Source organism: Lathyrus oleraceus, chromosome 1 (genome assembly GCF_024323335.1).
Source record: "Lathyrus oleraceus cultivar Zhongwan6 chromosome 1, CAAS_Psat_ZW6_1.0, whole genome shotgun sequence".
Taxonomy (NCBI): Eukaryota; Viridiplantae; Streptophyta; class Magnoliopsida; order Fabales; family Fabaceae; genus Lathyrus; species Lathyrus oleraceus.
In genome coordinates this window covers 313,469,188-313,487,351 of record NC_066579.1, presented here as the reverse complement: position 1 = coordinate 313,487,351, position 18,164 = coordinate 313,469,188, and the positions used below count along the sequence as shown (strand labels likewise).

Sequence of the window (18,164 nt, the reverse complement as noted above, 5' to 3'; positions counted from 1 at the left end):
GGAGCTAAAGTAGGAGTTAGTTAGTTCCCTAGTTTACTATATATATTAATTACACTTGTATATTATAATTAGGTTTTTATAATGAATATACTTTCTTTAATGAATTTCTCTCCTCTGATATTCCAAAGTTAACATTAACCCTAAAACCTTCACATCACAGCTCTTCCTAACTTGATCATTGAAGTGTTTGCACGCACATGACACATTTATATTTATGCACCAAATACAATAGTGTTGATCATATTAAAAATATCTAACTCTCATAAAAAAAAGATAAATTCTTCATGAAAGATAATGCAATTGAATCATAAAAGGGTGAATTTATGAAGCATTAACACAAAGACGACACAGAAATGGAATGAATGAATAACGTTATGACTCCTTGAACATGAGGGCTCCGCAAGAATCTTGCAAAAAGAGTTGTGACTTCTTCAATGTCTTTGGAGCGAAGTGAAAATGCCTCAACATTGGTTAAGTAACATTGGTTAAGCATTTTACTGTTTTGTCACTAGTCAACCCCTTTCCTTGAAGCTTTATTTTTTTACCTTCTACAAGAGAAACCGTGTTATAGACCACAAGATCAAAGAGATGAAGATTCATCTCATAGGTAAAAGAAACATAAGAGCTTGAAAGAGAGAAATAATTCTTAATACTCTTATTGATTGATAAAAGATAAAATAAAAAAGATTACACTTTGCTCTTTATCTAATTTACATATTTTCTAATAAACCACGTTGATGAAACATGTTTCGCATTTTCTATCAGGTATAGTTGTACCTTTGCTTTCGGAAGATTGTTCAAGATACCATCTAAGAAGTTCTTCACCACAAGCATCCCCTTCAGATAACGAAACCGGAATTCGATCTTCTCCAATGCTCTCCAATTTTCCACGCACAATAAACACCATCTTCTGCACTAGACCGCCCTGACTCAAAACTTTACTTCCTTTGATGTATGTCGTTTGTACTAATCGCTCACGAATGGCATCTAAGATAGGCTCATCCTCATCCATCAGGGAAAAAATACGAACCTGTAAAAAGAGCATCCAGACTTGTTAAATATAATTGGTTTTGATGTGTCATTGTTTTAGTTTCAAGAAAAATTTCCGCATTTAATTTAGATTGGATTCTAGCAAGGTAGTGGTAGACAAATAGGGAAAAGACAATTTTATTTCAAACATCATAGGCGAGGTTTTGAAGTTCATCTAAATCCGATAAACAAAATCCACTTAAAGAGTAATCATGAACTTCTTTCAAATGTTTGAATGCATACTTTTTTAACAAATTTGAAGAGATGACGTCGTATGTCTGTCACGAGATCTTCTGGCAAATTCTCCAAAACCATTTTTTCAGGAACACCTCTTGTTGCAGCCCAACTATACCGTTCAGCCTGCCGAAGTCTCATGTATGACAGACATGATAGAATCCTTCATTTGTGCATTATCCTTAATCCATTATTTGATGATGCGTTTATGGCAATGTTGTTGTGATTAGTTAAGAGAATTATAACATTTCGTACCTTTTGAGAAGAATGTTCAAGAAATACACAACATCAGTTATGCTTCTAAGTAAAACAAGTATATTTGCCACTTCCCAATTGATAACAATACTAAAAACATGCTGCAGAAAGTGAAGTTGTTTTAAGCAAGGAAAAAAGTAAAGTAAATGATGTGGAAATATTTCACAATTAAATAAATGAAAAAGAATCATACCTTGTCCACATAGATTGAGAAGAAAAATAATGGATCAACAAAAATTGCGACCAAGCAAAATATGGCTAAAAATTTGTTCCATTTTTGTACAACTTTAGTGTGAGGGTTCATAACTCTAGGAGTACATGACTAGCAGAAACAAAGAAGTTTTCTTCCAAAACCTTTGGCATCACCATATAAAGAGAATTTTGGAGCTGTAAATATTCAAAACATGAACAAAAGTATGATTGGTTATGTTAAATTAACAGCAAATAACATTGTATAAAAGGAAATTAATAAGGTAACATGAGGAATAGACATTGAGGCACTTCGTGTCCTCAAAATGTTTCTTCGGACCGAAGAAATGTCAGGTTCATCAGATCGTTGCGCACGTGCTATTGACAGAATTGGGACTTCGTCATTATCGAAATGATTCATGTTTCCTGAATGATTATGAAAACAATAAAAATCATCAAAATATTCCTCTATCTACCATGTCAGCAATTTTAAAATGAAACAATCCAATTCAACTAATAACTCTAAAAGGGGAAATATAGATCATAAAACAGTATATAACCAAGGGTTCAGGAAAAGTTAGTTGGATAACTCTAACAAACACATTTATGTCTTTTTTTCATGTCATTGAATTTGATTCTGCGTCTACATACATTGGTGCCTGTGTTCAAACTTCAAAGCTAAGAAACACATTAAATGGTTTAAGCCTAGGCAAAACTCATCGTTCAAACGGTTTAGCCTATGTAAAACTCTAAATCAAAGGATTGAAGCCTAAGTGAAGCTCTCCATTCAAAAGGTTGAAGCCTAGTAAAGCTTAAGTAAAGATCATTGTTCAAAGGCCTGAATCTTAAGTATGGTTTCCCGTTCAATGGATTAAAGCCTGTGTAAAGCTTCTCATCAAATGGTTCAATCCTATGTAAAGCTACCCATCAAAGGGTTGAAGCCTAAATTTAAAAAAAATTGAGGTAGCCTGATAAAGGCTAAATAATAGATTCAGATACATTTCAAAAAGCAAGCCGAGTCTATAGTAAGACAGTTTTGCACTTAATTTTTTTTTACAACTCAATATCTATGCGAGGTCAATCAAAATGGCTTAATAATAAGTTAGAATGAATAATAAATCAATTTACAGTTAGAAGGAAAATCATATCCAAAAAGAAAGAAGGTCCAAATTAAATATCACTTCAAAATTTAACAACTCAGATATAGAAGAAAAAACAGTAGCTTAGCAACCAAGACAGAAAAAAAAACCAAAATTTACATTCCAAACATTCATTACAAAACCTTTGTCCAACTATGAACTCTATTACATCCCTAGTTTATACCAAAGTAACAAAAAGAACAGAATCATACAAATACAAACACCGTTAAACAAGCTTCCCATCAATTCTGGACTTCATAGCATTAGTTTTAGGCAAATCCATGTTTGGAAAAGGAAGTTGAACATTATCTAAGGCCTTATAAAATCTCAACTAATATCTCTTCATTGAGTAAAGATGAAAAATTCAGAAAAAGTAAGGTATTTAGAAAGGTAAAAAACTTTAACAAACACATTTATGCCCTTTTTTCATCTCTTTGAATTTGATTATGCCTCTAAATACATGCATTGGTGCAGTGGTGCAGTGGTGCTGTGTTCAAACTTCAAAGCTAACACTAATTACTATCTTTTATCAACTATTCTAATTCCTCATTCCAATAAGATGAATTGGTTACAATTTCTCTTTGCAATACAAAAATAACTAGGTTTCTTAATCTGTTAACTAAAGGGGTAAAGAACAAGCAACAATAATGAATTTATAAGCAAACAAAAAAAGCAGCAACAATGTAGAGAAAGCAAATTCAGAGAGAGTGAAGAGTAAGACCTGATAAAAGAAGAACACGGAGAGTGAAAACCCTAAAAATTAGTTTGCACTGATTCAAACTAAAGCATGCATTTTTAGGGGATTGGTGATAATTGAACTGAAAATAAAAGAAAATGAAGTGCAAGTGTGTGTATGAGAGTGTTTGGGAAGGTGAAGACTCTGACAAGTCTATTCGTAAGGAAGCTGCAGTCATTGGTGACTTGGCGCGTGAATTTCAATGTTTACAAGTGCGCTTATGTTATGGACATAGAGATTTATCCAAAAATTTAATAATTATTTTTTATCAAATAATAATTCTTTTTTTATATATAATATATTTAATTATTTATTATATTTATTTTATTTTATTTTTCCTCCCTATAATAATTATTTATGAATAATTTTGATCAAAATTCCGTTAATACTGTTTTAAACTTTATAAATAATAATTAAGAATTTTTTTTAAGAAAACACTTAAAAAAAATACAGAGATATTTTTTTTTCAACAACAGCATTGACTTAGCTTTAACAAAATGAAGTATTAAAATTTAAAATTATTTTTTCTAGAACCCAACCCTTAAAAGTCAGGTTGCACGACAAGAAATATTTTAAAATTTGAAATTAAATTTGAATGTGTTATCCGAAAAGCTTTACTCCCCCGTCTTTTTTAATTGTTTCTTTTTTATTTTTTTCCGCAAGGAAGTTAATAGTTTTTACTACTTTTTAATAATGATTTTTTTTATCTATAATATTTTTAAGTATTTATTAATTTATTTAATTTTTTCTCTCTTTTCAATAAATAATTATAGATAATTTAGACAAAACAAAAATTAATGTTACCTTAGAACTTTGAAAATGACAATTAAAAACAAATAAAGAATTTATGCAAAAACGACAATTAAAAAAGAACGGAAGGAGTATAAGATGGAAAAAGTTTCCTCCGTTTCGAGGTGTCTAGAGGAATACGAAATGCACTAGACTATGCTCTGATGTCAACTGAATGAGAGAAAAACACAAGAAGGGGCGGTGAATTATGTTGACTTTTTCTTTCTTTTTAGTCTCTTGAGTCGGATTTTAAACACAAAGTTATAAAATCTAATTTAGGCAGATGTAGGCAACATATATAATATGCAAGAAAGAATAATAACACACAGAGTTATCCTGATTCCTCTTATAACTCGAGAGTAATTCAGTCCTCTTATACTTACAAGAGATTTTCACTATAATCACACAAGATTATAAATTTGCTCAAGCACACAAGCAATAGACTTCCTTTGCTTAAACACACAAGTAAGAGACTTATTTGCTCAAACACACAAGCAAGAGACTTCCAATTCTCAAACATTAAAGTAAGAAACTTCCTTTGCTCATGAACATAAGCAAGAGACTTCTAACAATTTGCCTAGCAAATAAATTATTGTTGGAAAATACACTTGTATATGATTAGAGGTGTATAAAGAATATACAACAAATAGACTCTTTAAGACTTAAGAATTTCTAAGATATACAAGGATAAGAAATCCTAAGTTTAGCTTGTGTTTTGCTTTGACAGAGTAACTTTTCTTTTGATGTTAATCGGTGTTCATTGTGTATTTTTCTTCAAGTCGTTTAGCTCCTTAAATAGAGAAGAAAAAGAGTCGTTGAAGATGCATCACAGTAGAGTCCTTTGAGAAGCTTCAAAAGAGACGTTGGGATGTTTCACCAAACTATCAGGTTAGGTGAAATCTAGTTTGAAAACCATTTGCTACAAAAGGAATTAGCAGTTATATCCCAGCAAACTCTATGAAGAAAATAGAGTTTAGGTCATCATGTGGCAAAATATGTTCAGAGGTGAACCGTGACCTATCAGTGTCACCTTGATCCTTGCGCTTTTACTGGCTCAGATTTTGATCATCAGAGGAAGACTTCTTCAAAGTCTAATCTTAAGAGGCTGACTCCTTCGGACTCTGATCTTCGTACGTTGACCTCTTCAAAAGTTGATTGCTTAATAGTCTGGTCTTTAGCTTCTGATCCATCAGATTTTGATTTTAAGTTTCTCTTTGAATGTTCATTGCCAGAACCAATACTTGGATTCTATATGAAATTTTATTTTATGGTCCTCCACACTTGAATAGACATTAGTATACCCAATTTTTCTTTAAATATTTTGTTATAATCAAAACCTAAGAGATATAGGACAAACCAATTTCATTCCAACACGGACAAATAGACAGGCCGAGTCGGCAAACAAAGTAATTATGAGCGGGATAAAGAGAAATATAGATGAAGCCATAGGATCCGAGTCGAGAAACTCTATGAAATATTATGCTCATATCACAACCCCCTTATTCGACTACCAAGGAAACTCCATTCATAATGGTATACGACGTTGGCGTCATGTTGCCTGTCAAAATTGATATTTCCTCATCGAGGCGCTCCTAATTTAATAAAGAATAAAATGAGGTAGGGCTTAGGTGTGCATCCCACCTAATCAATGAGACCCATAATGTTGCACATATCAAAGAATTTGTCGCCAAATAAGTGGCTGCCATGAGGTACAACTCAAAACTGGTCCCAAGGGAAATGCAAGAGGATGACCTCGTGCTCAAGCAAGTTATCATATAAACTTGCTTTGGGAAACTACAACCTAATTAGGAAGGTCCATACCATACATGTCAGAAATTACCTCATGGAGCTTACAAACTCGAAGAGCTAGATAGAAGACTCGTCCCTAGAACATGGAACTCAGTTGACCTGAGATACTATTACAGTTATCCATTTCCTACTTTCTGTTTTAATAATTCTATAGGCATTTAGTCCGCCAATGTATGAACTTTCTTAAATTTGGTTTTTATCATGTTCCTATAAAGTAGGAAACATTCATCGTTATATGATATATAAATGACAAGTCTTCTTTGAAAAATCCTTTCTGCCCAAGAGTTGAAGAATCCTTGTCTCCCAAGAGGAAATGTAAATGGTGGATCTTCTCTAAAGAATCCTTATCGGCCAAGAGGAAATATAAATGTGGGATCTTCTTTGAAGAATTCTTGTCTCTCATGAGGCAATATAAATGTTGGATCTTCTTTGAAGAATATTTTCCACCTAAGAGGCAATATAAATGTTGGATCTTCTTTAATTCTCGCTCACTTATAATATGTTAGGGGTGATGTTTCCTTACATGCTAATGGTAGGGAAATACCATTCATAAGGGGAAAGCCATGTTTTTCTGAATAATATGGGAATAATATTTTTCATGTTCCACACTCATAAGACAAGAGTACAATAACTACTTTCGAGATTCTAAGACCCAAGCCTCAGATATTCTCATAAGTACCTCAACCATAGGATTGAGAGGGAGAATTCAATTCATATATAACACACAAATATTGAGTCTCTCACCATTCTACCTGAGCTTGCTCTATCTCTGCCAACAACTTTAAAACATCACATACAACCCTTGAAATATAGGGTTGTCCTTATTATAAGTTTTTAGCAAATACATATGCTATTAGTGAAAATATTTAAAAAATAAATGAAATAAGGAATATGATTGAATGTTAGAAATGCAAACTGACTTCATATTAGTATTTCATACTTTTTTTTATATGTAAACGAATGGACTATAATCATTAAAAACTCATACATAAGAATTAATAGTTTATACTTATTAAATTCTAATAAAAATATTATCAATTTTGCTAATAAAATAAGTTACTATCTTAATATTAAATTTAATTTTGAATATGTTAATATCAATAAGATATTTATTATTTAATATATTTAACAATTATTTGATTCCTTGTCAAAAACAATTATTAATTCAATCAAACAATCAATCTATTTAATATTAACATTTTTAAAGCATATTCTTATATGAAAGTTTTTTTTGGATACAATTATTATATGAAAGATTTATTGCAATAACATTACTCCCAATGTATTTACAAATACATATGATATGCTTGAACAATAAATATTGATCAATTATACATATCTCCCTATGAAATAATTTTTTGGACCAAAATGGCCTCATATAAATAAGTTATATTTCTGAAAATTTTGATTTTTACTTCATTTTCGCTTCAAGATTTCTGGAATAACACTTTTGCCATTGTAAACCGAAACTCATGGAGTAAGTCTTCTGGTTCATAAACAACATACCATAACTCTTTGTACAAAACTTCTGTTTTACTCCAAATTTGAGACGTTGAATCAGAACTCTTGCAAAAAGAATTCTGATTTTCAAACTGTTTACCGGAAGTCTTCTTAAAATATTTCTGATTTTCATTTAATTAACCAGAAGTCTTATGGAAAGTGTTTCGGTGATCAAACTAAATTTTTATCACATCGAAACTCTTTTTAGAAGTGTTCCGATGCATTTTTTAATATATTTTTTTATAGTGGTTAGTAGACGAGGTGCCGAAGATAGGATTTTAAATCTTAGTTTAGGACGGGGCACATCTACATTTGCAGTAGAGCCGGCTGGCTATCCAGGAGGGTTGTACGATACGTCTCTTTTGATAAAGTACGAGCATCATGTTGCTCGACATTTATGATTTGGTGAGGTAAATAAACGATGTATATTTGAAACTGGATAATATTTGAATATTTTATATTGTGTTTTAATTATTTTCAGGAGAGAGGTCCGAAGAAAGATTTAAAGGTTGCTGGACACGAACTTAAGCTAACATCGAGGGTTCCACTAGCTCTTCCACAACAGATGGAGAGTTGGGTTTCTAGGTCTGGGTTATCTTCACTTTAGAGAACTAGTTTGACGAAGATAGACACAAACCTGGTATCCGCATTTATGGAGAGATGGAGTCTAGAACATCTTCATTTCACATGTCCTTTGGTGATATGAGCATTACTTTGGATGACGTCTCTTGTCTGCTTCATTTGCCCATCAGGGGTGTGCTCTAGAGCCCTCAAGATGTCACTGAAGAGGTTGTTGTTGAACTTATTGTTGACTACTTAGGAGTGTCACAGAGTGAGGCACAGACACATGTTCGTAGCTGCAGGGATTCTTATTATAAATTGGAGTGGTTATACGATTTGTTCGTACAAAATAAAGCTGCTTTTAGCTGGGCATATGCGACCAGAGCATATTTGTTGATGTTGGTGGGTTCCACAATTTTTTCGGACAAGACCTTTACACTTGCCGATGCACGATACCTCATATTGTTTACGGACTTAGAGAGATGTTCGGGATATAGTTGGGGAGCAGCTGTATTGGTTACCCTATACAGGTACGTTGAAGATGCACCCATGTTCAATTGCAAGCAGCTCGGTGGATATCCTACTCTCCTACAGGTATTTAATATAATTTTGTTTATTATGTATTAATTAATTTTATAAAGTATTTTAATTTAATTTATTTTGTTTATTATGTTTTTATATTGTAACAGTGTTGGATTCACGAGTACTTTCCAACAGTTGGAAAAAGAGGAGAGAATTGGAAACTAGCTAATAATTTTGGTCTTCCTCGAGCGATGGGATGACCCTATAAGCAAGGAGTCCTGAAGGTGGATGACTTGCGACCTATTTTGGACGAGCTGACACCTACCGATGTCTTATGGCGTTTATTTAAGGATCATAGAGTATGGTGTTAGTTTGATGAGTTATGTTTGTACAAAGGGTGTTTGAAATGGGGTGACACAGTTGCTCCATACTTTCCTGACAGATGTATATGTCAGTTCGGATACAAGCAGTATGTTCCACCCCCACCTCCTGATTGTATGATGGCTAATGATATTGATGTTGATTGGATTGGTTACCATCATAGCATTTTTGTTGTGATTCATTCGACAATATTGGCAAGCACTCCATCTGATATAGAAGATGGATACCTAGAGTGGTATTATTGTGTTCCGCATTCTCGTTTGGTCCCACCTCATCATGATGAACCAAGAGAGGTGTCAGTTCCTGTTTACGAAGCAAGACCATCTGATCCTAATTGGGCTCGTGTTTCTACATTGATTCATCATTATCTCAAACAAGTTAATGATGAAGAGGAAGACTCGCAGTTTGCTGATTTATTTGAAGCTTTGCATATTTCTCGTTCACGTTGATTTATGACATAATATAATATTCATGTTTTAATTACATATTCATGATAATATAATATTCATGTTTTGACTACATATTCATGCTAATATAGGCGTAAGTAATTAACAATGTTGTAGACGTCCCGTAAATCCTAACATCCAAGACGTTGTTGCTGGACAATGAAACTTCTTCCAATCTAATGTGATTGGTGGCAACAGAAACCCCTCTTTCATGTTTACCTGATAAAAATAATTAAAACATATATTTAATAAAGTGATCTAAGTAAAATAATTAAAACAGTAAGTCATATAAAATAAAATATGTACCTGAACCCAATGATTTTGATTAACAAAACCAATGCAATAAATGGAGACATTTGGTGAATGTGAACTTGTCATTAGAAAGAAAGTCATGCACGGATTGCCTAAATAGACAAGTACAACATTATAGCGATTCTCTATCAAGTAACCCATATCTGGTAGAGTCAACCATTTTTGTGGTGGCCGTGAACCAAAGGATTCTATCATCAAAGATTCTCTCACTTCTGCTAACCGACTACAAAATAACTTGTCATACAAACTTGATCTTTCCTTGTCTATTATTTCCATCTCCAAGTCTCGGCGAACCATTGACCAACCATCCTCTCCATATCCATGCAATGATGCAATGAATCTAAATCCACAATTACCATATGATATAACATTAACTCCATCTTCAATGTATGACCTAATATGATTAGGAAGTTGAAGAGTGAAATATTTCTTTGATTGTGGTTGCTTCTTTGATGATTTTAACTTCTTCAAAGTCTGTGATGGTTGAGATTGCCTCTGTTAAGATTTATATGCCTTATCAACATACTCATGATACGAAGGGTCCCTATAAACATCATAACCTATTTTTTTTCTTTCTTCTTCACTCCTCCTTTGGTTTTTAATTTCTCGGGTGGTGGACACAGTAAAGTCATTATGGGGTAGGCAAGTTCACAAACCCTACTTTTTAATGCCCTTTTCCCAACAACATCTAATGACCTAAACCGTTTCCATAATTCATCTATTGCACAACTCATATCCACCTCTGATCCATCATCTGCACCTACTTCTAACTCAACTTCCATAGTTAGTTTCCTCCAATGAACATGAACATGAACAACATCTATTGGTATCGGTATTTCACCAAGTGTGTATCTTCCTAACTCACAAGCACAAGGTAATCCATAAGATGTTCTAAGAGTATAACCATATATTTGTCTATTAGTTCCATAATAATCAACTCTCAATAACTCTTCAGCAATACGTCTCAAAGCAGCTCGAGACATTGAACCACATAAATTACCATAAAATGGACTTATGTGTGTGTTTTCAACTTCGTAAAAACTTTTTTTGAAAAGAAGCTCTAATGTTTCCCAATTGTTACCTCAAGTTGTTATTCATAGCTTCCCAACATTTGACCATGTCATCTATATTATTTCCCAACACCTACTTTAACTTCCAATGAGCAGATTTAACCCTAAAAATAAAATATTGAAAATATGACATATAAAAAAAAACACATTAAAAAATATAACACATACCGATTAGTCGTCGGGTTACCCAAATGTAGCACTCGATTAATCCATGCTCCAAAAAATCTCTATCTATGTGGAGTCAACCACGTGTCTTTCACATAATTAATAAATCAACTATAATCAAGACATGTTTGCTCAAGTTGATGCAACCGTAGATCACATTCAACCTCATCACTAGCCCAAACAACTTCCATCCATAATGTGTCTATCGTCTTTTGCATTTCATTCACCACATATTGCTTGTATTTTGCACAAACATTTTTGTTAATGCAAAATCTACATAGCAAATTAGTCAACCTGGGAAACATAATTTCAATTGCTTTCATCAAAGCAAGATCTCTATATGTCAAAATCACTTGTGAACACAAATCTTTCTTCACAAATAATTCTTTAAGTTTCTCCAATACCCAACAAAAATTATTTGTTTGCTCAGACTCCATATACGTAAATCCGATAACAAAAGCCAACTCGATTGATGTCGTGCCAATAATTTCAAACAAAGTTTGTCTATATTTGTTTGTCTTGTAGGTGTTATCCATAACTAACACAATAGGAAAAATATTCAACAACTTAACTAAATCGGGATGAACCCAAAATATATTTCTCACAACTTCCGAGTCATCCCTTTTTCTACTCCGATACACATAGCATGCATCTTTAATAAGTTTAAATAAATGTTGTATCTGACTTCTAGGACCTCTTATCTCTTTTTCTATCATACTCTTATGCTTGTATATTTGTGTAATCCGAGTGACATTCTCTGGATCTCGATCTTGCAAGGAAAGCAATATATGTCTAGGTGGTATATGCTTGTATATTTGCATCAACAAATATTAATTAACTACTATCAATTCTCAAGGGTATTTTCTCCCAAGTCGGTGAGAAAACCTTTAATTATTCAACCCTAATCTCTATGTCCATAGAAAATTACCGGTGAAATTAAGTCTTATGATATTAAGAATCCTCTGGTTCATACAAGGTATCCCTACTCCTAGGTGATATCTACTGCAGATTAATCTTATGAAAACCTTATCAATGATGGTCCAGTCTAATTGATAACCATACAACAATCTCAATTGGTCCGAAAGAGAAAGCATTAAAGACATCAAAAGATTACCGCAATTATGAAAAATAATACTGTGAATGCAATCGTAAACTCAAAGTCATTACAAATCTAAATTAGGTACACACCCTATCATTGGGGGGTTTAGCTACTAATATTGTTCAAAACAAATTCAAGATAAAAATTAGACATTATAAGTAACTGGATGGGTCTTTAATTGCTTCTGCTCATGAAAATCTTCCGCTCTCTGAATTCTTTGATCTCTGTAATTCTCGATCATTTGACAATTCTCCGTGCTCTGTTTTCTCCTTGCTCCAAAGTGTTCACCTCCTCTCATAAAAACTCTTCTAAAATAGTGAAAATCCCTTAGCATTTGTCGGAAAACCCCAGAACGCCCTTGTTGCTCAAGCCCAACTAAAAGCCCAAAAACTAGGAAAATTAACGCCTGGGCTGACACATGCGACTGTGTCAGGCCCCTGCCTTGGCCTTCATCTTCAGCTTCCTCTCAGGTGGGATGACACGTCCCATGTCAGGCCCCCTTAAACTTCATAACTTCTTTCCTCAAACGTCGGAATTCTCGACTTTCTTACACTGAGTCAGTTGGGTCTTCTACTTGGACCTGGAGGGAGTAAAAATAGACAACCAACGCATAAAATCCAGAAAACATGAAATAAAACTAAAAATTGATAAAATGCTTAATTAACTTACAGAAGAAAAAAAAACTAACTTGAAAGGCAACATAATGCGAACAAAGTATTTCAGAATCCTTGGCTTCTTGTGAATAAGTGATGAAAATACAATAAAAGTGGGGACCGATCACAACCCCAAACTTAGCTCATTGCTTGTCCTTAAGTAATGTTCTAAACGACAGAGTGTGTCACTTCCCAAAACTGAAATTTTCTTACCACAATACTGCTGAGATCTTTCGCCACACGCTTTTACTCTTTCTTTCATAGTCCCTACTTTCCCTAATTGATTTTCCGTCGCACTTCCACATAGACGTACTGCTTCACCTGTCAGCTTATATCACATTCTCCCTAATTGATTGTCCTTAAGTAATGTTCTAAACGACAGAGTGTGTCACTTCCCAAAACTGAAATTTTCTTACCACAATACTGCTGAGATCTTTCGCCACATGCTTTTACTCTTTCTTTCATAGTCCCTTCTTTCCCTAATTGATTTTCCGTCGCACTTCCACATAGACGTACTGCTTCACCTGTCAGCTTATATCACATTCTCACTAATTCTCTCCGGGTTAAAGTGTTTACACTCATATTTCAGAATATGCAGTATCGATTCATAAATTCGAATAATTTCTCCTTTCATATCAACTACACATAATACACACTTTTGAGGTCTTTCGGGTTGTAACAGGGCTTAGGTTACGGTGGGGTAAATACAAACAAAAGGGAAAACAAATGATTTGGGTTCAGAGCCAATGTCATTATTCTTTTCACTGTGTTTGTTTTACATATCATTTCCAATTATTTTCTTTTTCAGTTCTATTATTTAGTTCTTTTTTTTTCTTTGATTTTTTATACCCAACTGAGTGTTTTTCATTTGGTGAGTGCTTTTCTCGTTCCATCAAATTTCTCTTTTCTTTTGTTTTCTTTTTTTTCGATGGTCATTTTTCTTGATCTTTTTCCGCACTCACCTTACTTTCAAATACTTATGGGGTTACCCCAAACTTAGAATTTAACACAGCTTAAAGAACATAACATTTTTTCTGAACATGGTAAGGAAGTGTTTGAGTCGCGGGTTACATTCATTTGGTTATATATATAAACAAAGGGTACAGGCTCAAAAGGGGTTAAGAAGGGATAATATTAAAGGGATGTCTAGAAAGGCTCAGGGTTATTACTCAAACAACGTACCTCAGCGTGTGTATATTTGTAGTGATATTCCAAGAGAACTTACGCAGACTCAGGGTGATAAAGACATACTCGAATATCGCTCATGATGATAAATGTGTTTGACTTTTTATGCGATCACCATGTTAGGTAAAGCTTGACAGAATCCATAATACTTCTAGTATGGTGCGGCTTCTTACTCAACTCAGAATGCACAGGGAACCTATGTTAGTCGAGCTTGAGGCAGTTGCATCTGATCCTTTCCTTTAGTAGTATCAACTTTTTGGAAAGATCATTCACAACAAGCAACAACAAGTGGAGTGATCATTTCATCCACTCCCACTAATGGGCATCACCTAATCCAACAATAATACCAAGAACCTGAAATACATGCAGCAAATGATACCCAACAGTAACGGACAAACCAAATGTAAAACAGTAAACAAAATGGGAAATAAAAAAAAACATAAAAACCAAAAGCATAATTAAACCTCCCCCACGCTTAAACTAAACATTGGCCTCAATGTTTTAGAACAAGATAGAGGAGGGTGACTCACAGTGCCCTACCGGGGAGGTTGGGGCGGGAAGTGCAGCATCAGTTGTCGCATTATCATGTTCATCTCATCCAAAACAGCCCCTTGTCGAGCATGCTCGATGCCTTGTCTCGAATACTCGATTCTTAGGTCACCGAGCTCAATTTTGACCCATGCCCATTGGTCTTGATTCATGGAAGATGACTCGGTATCCTGTTGGGTTGGCTCTTGGGGATGGGGTACACACGACTCCTGATGTTGAGCGTCTTCATTCATCGGTTCACCTACAATTTTCACAAATTTAAATCCGCAGGTCTGACATGGGTTGTGTCAGGTGACACGGGCGGCCATGTCAGGCTGCTGTGACTTAACATCTTTGGGGGGCATTAATTAGTGGCCCTGACACGGGTCGTGTCAGCTGACACAGGCGGTCGTGTCAGGCTTCTGCCAATGTTAATTTTCATTCTTTCCTTTAGTTCTCCTTGTAGCACCTCAAATTTGCACCTATCATTGTACATACCATCTCATATTAGGTCATAGCATATCATGATACATTGCATAGCATCTGCATTGTCCTCAGTTGCCTCAAGAGCAAGCAAGCAAGAAATTAGGTCAAACTGATCAGGAGATCAGTCTACCAATCAAGCAAAGGTGTTTCTCAAGGAGCAAAAGCCTTAGGGTTTGTCCAACAAGTTCACATGACTTGGAGGTCCATTTGAAGTGTTCAAGTCAAGGGTTGCAGGCTCAGAGGTCATCAGTCAATGCACAGCCAGGCAAAAACCCTAGACAGTCAACAGTCAGTCAAAGCAGTGGATGGTGGCCATTCTTGTGGAATTTGGGCACCATGGTCAATAATCAAGAGCCCATACAACTTGGGACATCATTTGAAGTCAGGGTCTCCAGGAATTAGGGTTTGGAATTCATCAGAAGTGCACAGTCAGTCCAAAACCCTAGAAAAGTCAAAGTTGGTCAACTGTGGTTGATTCTATGGTTTTGATGGATGGAAATGGTTTGAGAGAGCTTATTCATGTCCTAATAGGCCTCATATATCATGGCAATCAACATCATTGAAGAAAATCAAGTCAAACAGAAAATTTCCAGAAATAGAAACTGGACCTGTAATTTCAACTGCCAAAAATGGAAACTTCTTGATCCTCAACTTACATCATGATACAAGCTTCAAATGAATTTTTGCCCAACATGAAAGTTGAAGGTTTTGTTCTCCCATTTTCAAAAAGTCCAAGAACATCAAAATCCCATGATTGGTTGTCAAGATATGATCAATTCGATTTCAAAAATTTGTGAACTTCAAAGAGCCATATCTCATGATTCCTAAGGCCAAATTTGGTGGGGTTTTTTCCTACAAACCACATTTTTCATCCTCTTTCCAAAAATATAAATTTCACCTTCCAAAACCTTGCCAATCAAAATGGCATTTTTTGACCTTTTCCATTTAAAAATCAAGTTTGACCAACCATTGACTTTTTGATTTAAACACTTTTTCTCACTTTGGCCAATTGGGAAATGTTTTAAATCATATTTGAAATTTGCTCCAAGCCCTAAATCATGTTCATACCACCATTTTACTACCATTTTGACATAAAGTGCATAATTTGGTATTTTTGCAAATGGGAGCATATAAGCAAATCAAGTACAGCATTTCACAAGCACACACAAAACAACAAATTGATTGGTCCTTCTGCAGCCTTTCCAGGCCCAAAATCGTGCCAAACACACCCTCCATATCCACTTATTTCAACTTAGCATTTTTGGCAAATGGCTTCATTAAGGTTAAGCAAGATTATCATTGGATTAGAGGACTAAAAACAGACATATTTAAACTTTTTTCTGCTCATTTCACAACCCTAGAGCAGCCTTTGCATAACAGAATACATCTCATTTTCTCCCAATTGCATCTTGGCAAAAAGTGGAATTTCTACACAAACTTCAAGAGCCCTCGAGCCAGCTTGCATTTCTTCACCATCCAAGCACCATTCCACGATTATTCCCACCATCATTCTTCAGCTGGAAGAGGTTCATATTCAACTGTTTTCACCAAGCATCAACCATGGCAGAAATGGATTCAGACAACCTTGTGCATTCTTGAGCTGAAAGGGCTTCATCCTTCATCCTTCCAAAGCACATGAAACATCTGTTTATGCTTGCAACATCAAAATAGCCACTGCATCTTCTTCTGCTCTTCAACTTGGTATTTTTTCGAATCCTTCATTTTGCCAAACCCTCACATGTTTAGTGTAGTTCTTAACATGCTGAAGTTGATACCCTTTGTCTCATATGAATTGGTTGGCTAACTTGCAAGAAATCTGGAAAATAAGTTTTATGCACATATGCTCTTTTGTTCGAATCTCACTCTATGGTGTGTTATACTGAAAAATGTGTTCAGATTTGTCATCACCATGCTTCAATGCTTCCATTGATATGCTTACCAACCATTTCTGGAAAATCTCGTGCATGAACATATGTTTGATGATTGATGTTTTTCTGTTGGATTCATGGACATTGTTGTGTATTTTGGAAAATTGATGCTGAATGTATGATGTTTGATGTTTGAAGTACTGATTGCCAGGTCCAATTTTTGTTTCTGGGCGAATTCATTTTTTGATCAATTGTTGAAGATGATGAATGTATGCATGATGTTGTTTAAACTTACCCTATCCAGAATTTCCTATGACTGTGATTGTTTTATCGTTGGTTAATGTTGCATGATGATGGTATTCATGTGCCATGATTGATTGTTGATGCTGGGTTTGTAGTTGTTCACGATTGTTGTTTGAAAATGTTTGATCCATGCTGCTGCTGCATAGCCAAACCCTAAGTTGCAGGTGTTGCCCAGAATGTTGAATTTCAATTGGTTGTTGTTGGTGTTTTTCTGCGCGTGCACTGTTCCATTGGCTGAGAGCCAATGGGAACATTTCATTCCCCCTGCCCAAAACGCAGAGTTTAGACAAGTGGGACACGAAATTTCAAAAATGCCACTATTGACTAATTGTTTGACCTATGCCATGTTAATTTGTTCATGTTGCAACCAATTAATCACTCATCTTCAATAATTCATTTCTTTCTCAATTTTCATCCAAAAATCATGAGATTTTTTCCATAATGTTCATGATTGAGTCTAGTATTTGATTATGAATTTTAATAATTTTTTCATTGGTTGGATTTTTATTGATAATTGGTTTTCTAACATGCATGCTCAAATGATATCTCTTGCCATTTCAATTGTGAAATACTCATGTTGTATCCAATGCCCTTGAAACTTTTTGTGATGAAACTAGACACATTGACTTTTGTTTCCATATAGAGTTTGTGGATTTCCCATTTGTGGTTTGCTGGATATGAATTTTTGAAGTTATGTGTCACATTTGGTGTCATACCATGATCATGCATTTTCCCTAATTTTGTTGACATGCTTCCTTGCATCCAATTGACCCCAAATTTCGCATGATTGATCCTTTATATGTCTAGTTGATGTATGAATTTTTCCTAGAATTAATTGTTCTGTTTCCAATTTATTTGAGAATTTTCTTCCATGCTTAGTCATTTGTTGACTTTTTGTGCTATGC

At 34.5% G+C, this 18,164-nt stretch overlaps 1 pseudogene; it reads right to left on the bottom strand.

The window, feature by feature from the left end:
• Positions 1 to 276: 276 nt before the first annotated feature.
• Positions 277 to 3,775, bottom strand: LOC127132880 (probable cyclic nucleotide-gated ion channel 20, chloroplastic; annotated as a pseudogene).
• Between the last annotated feature and the right edge of the window lie 14,389 nt (positions 3,776 to 18,164).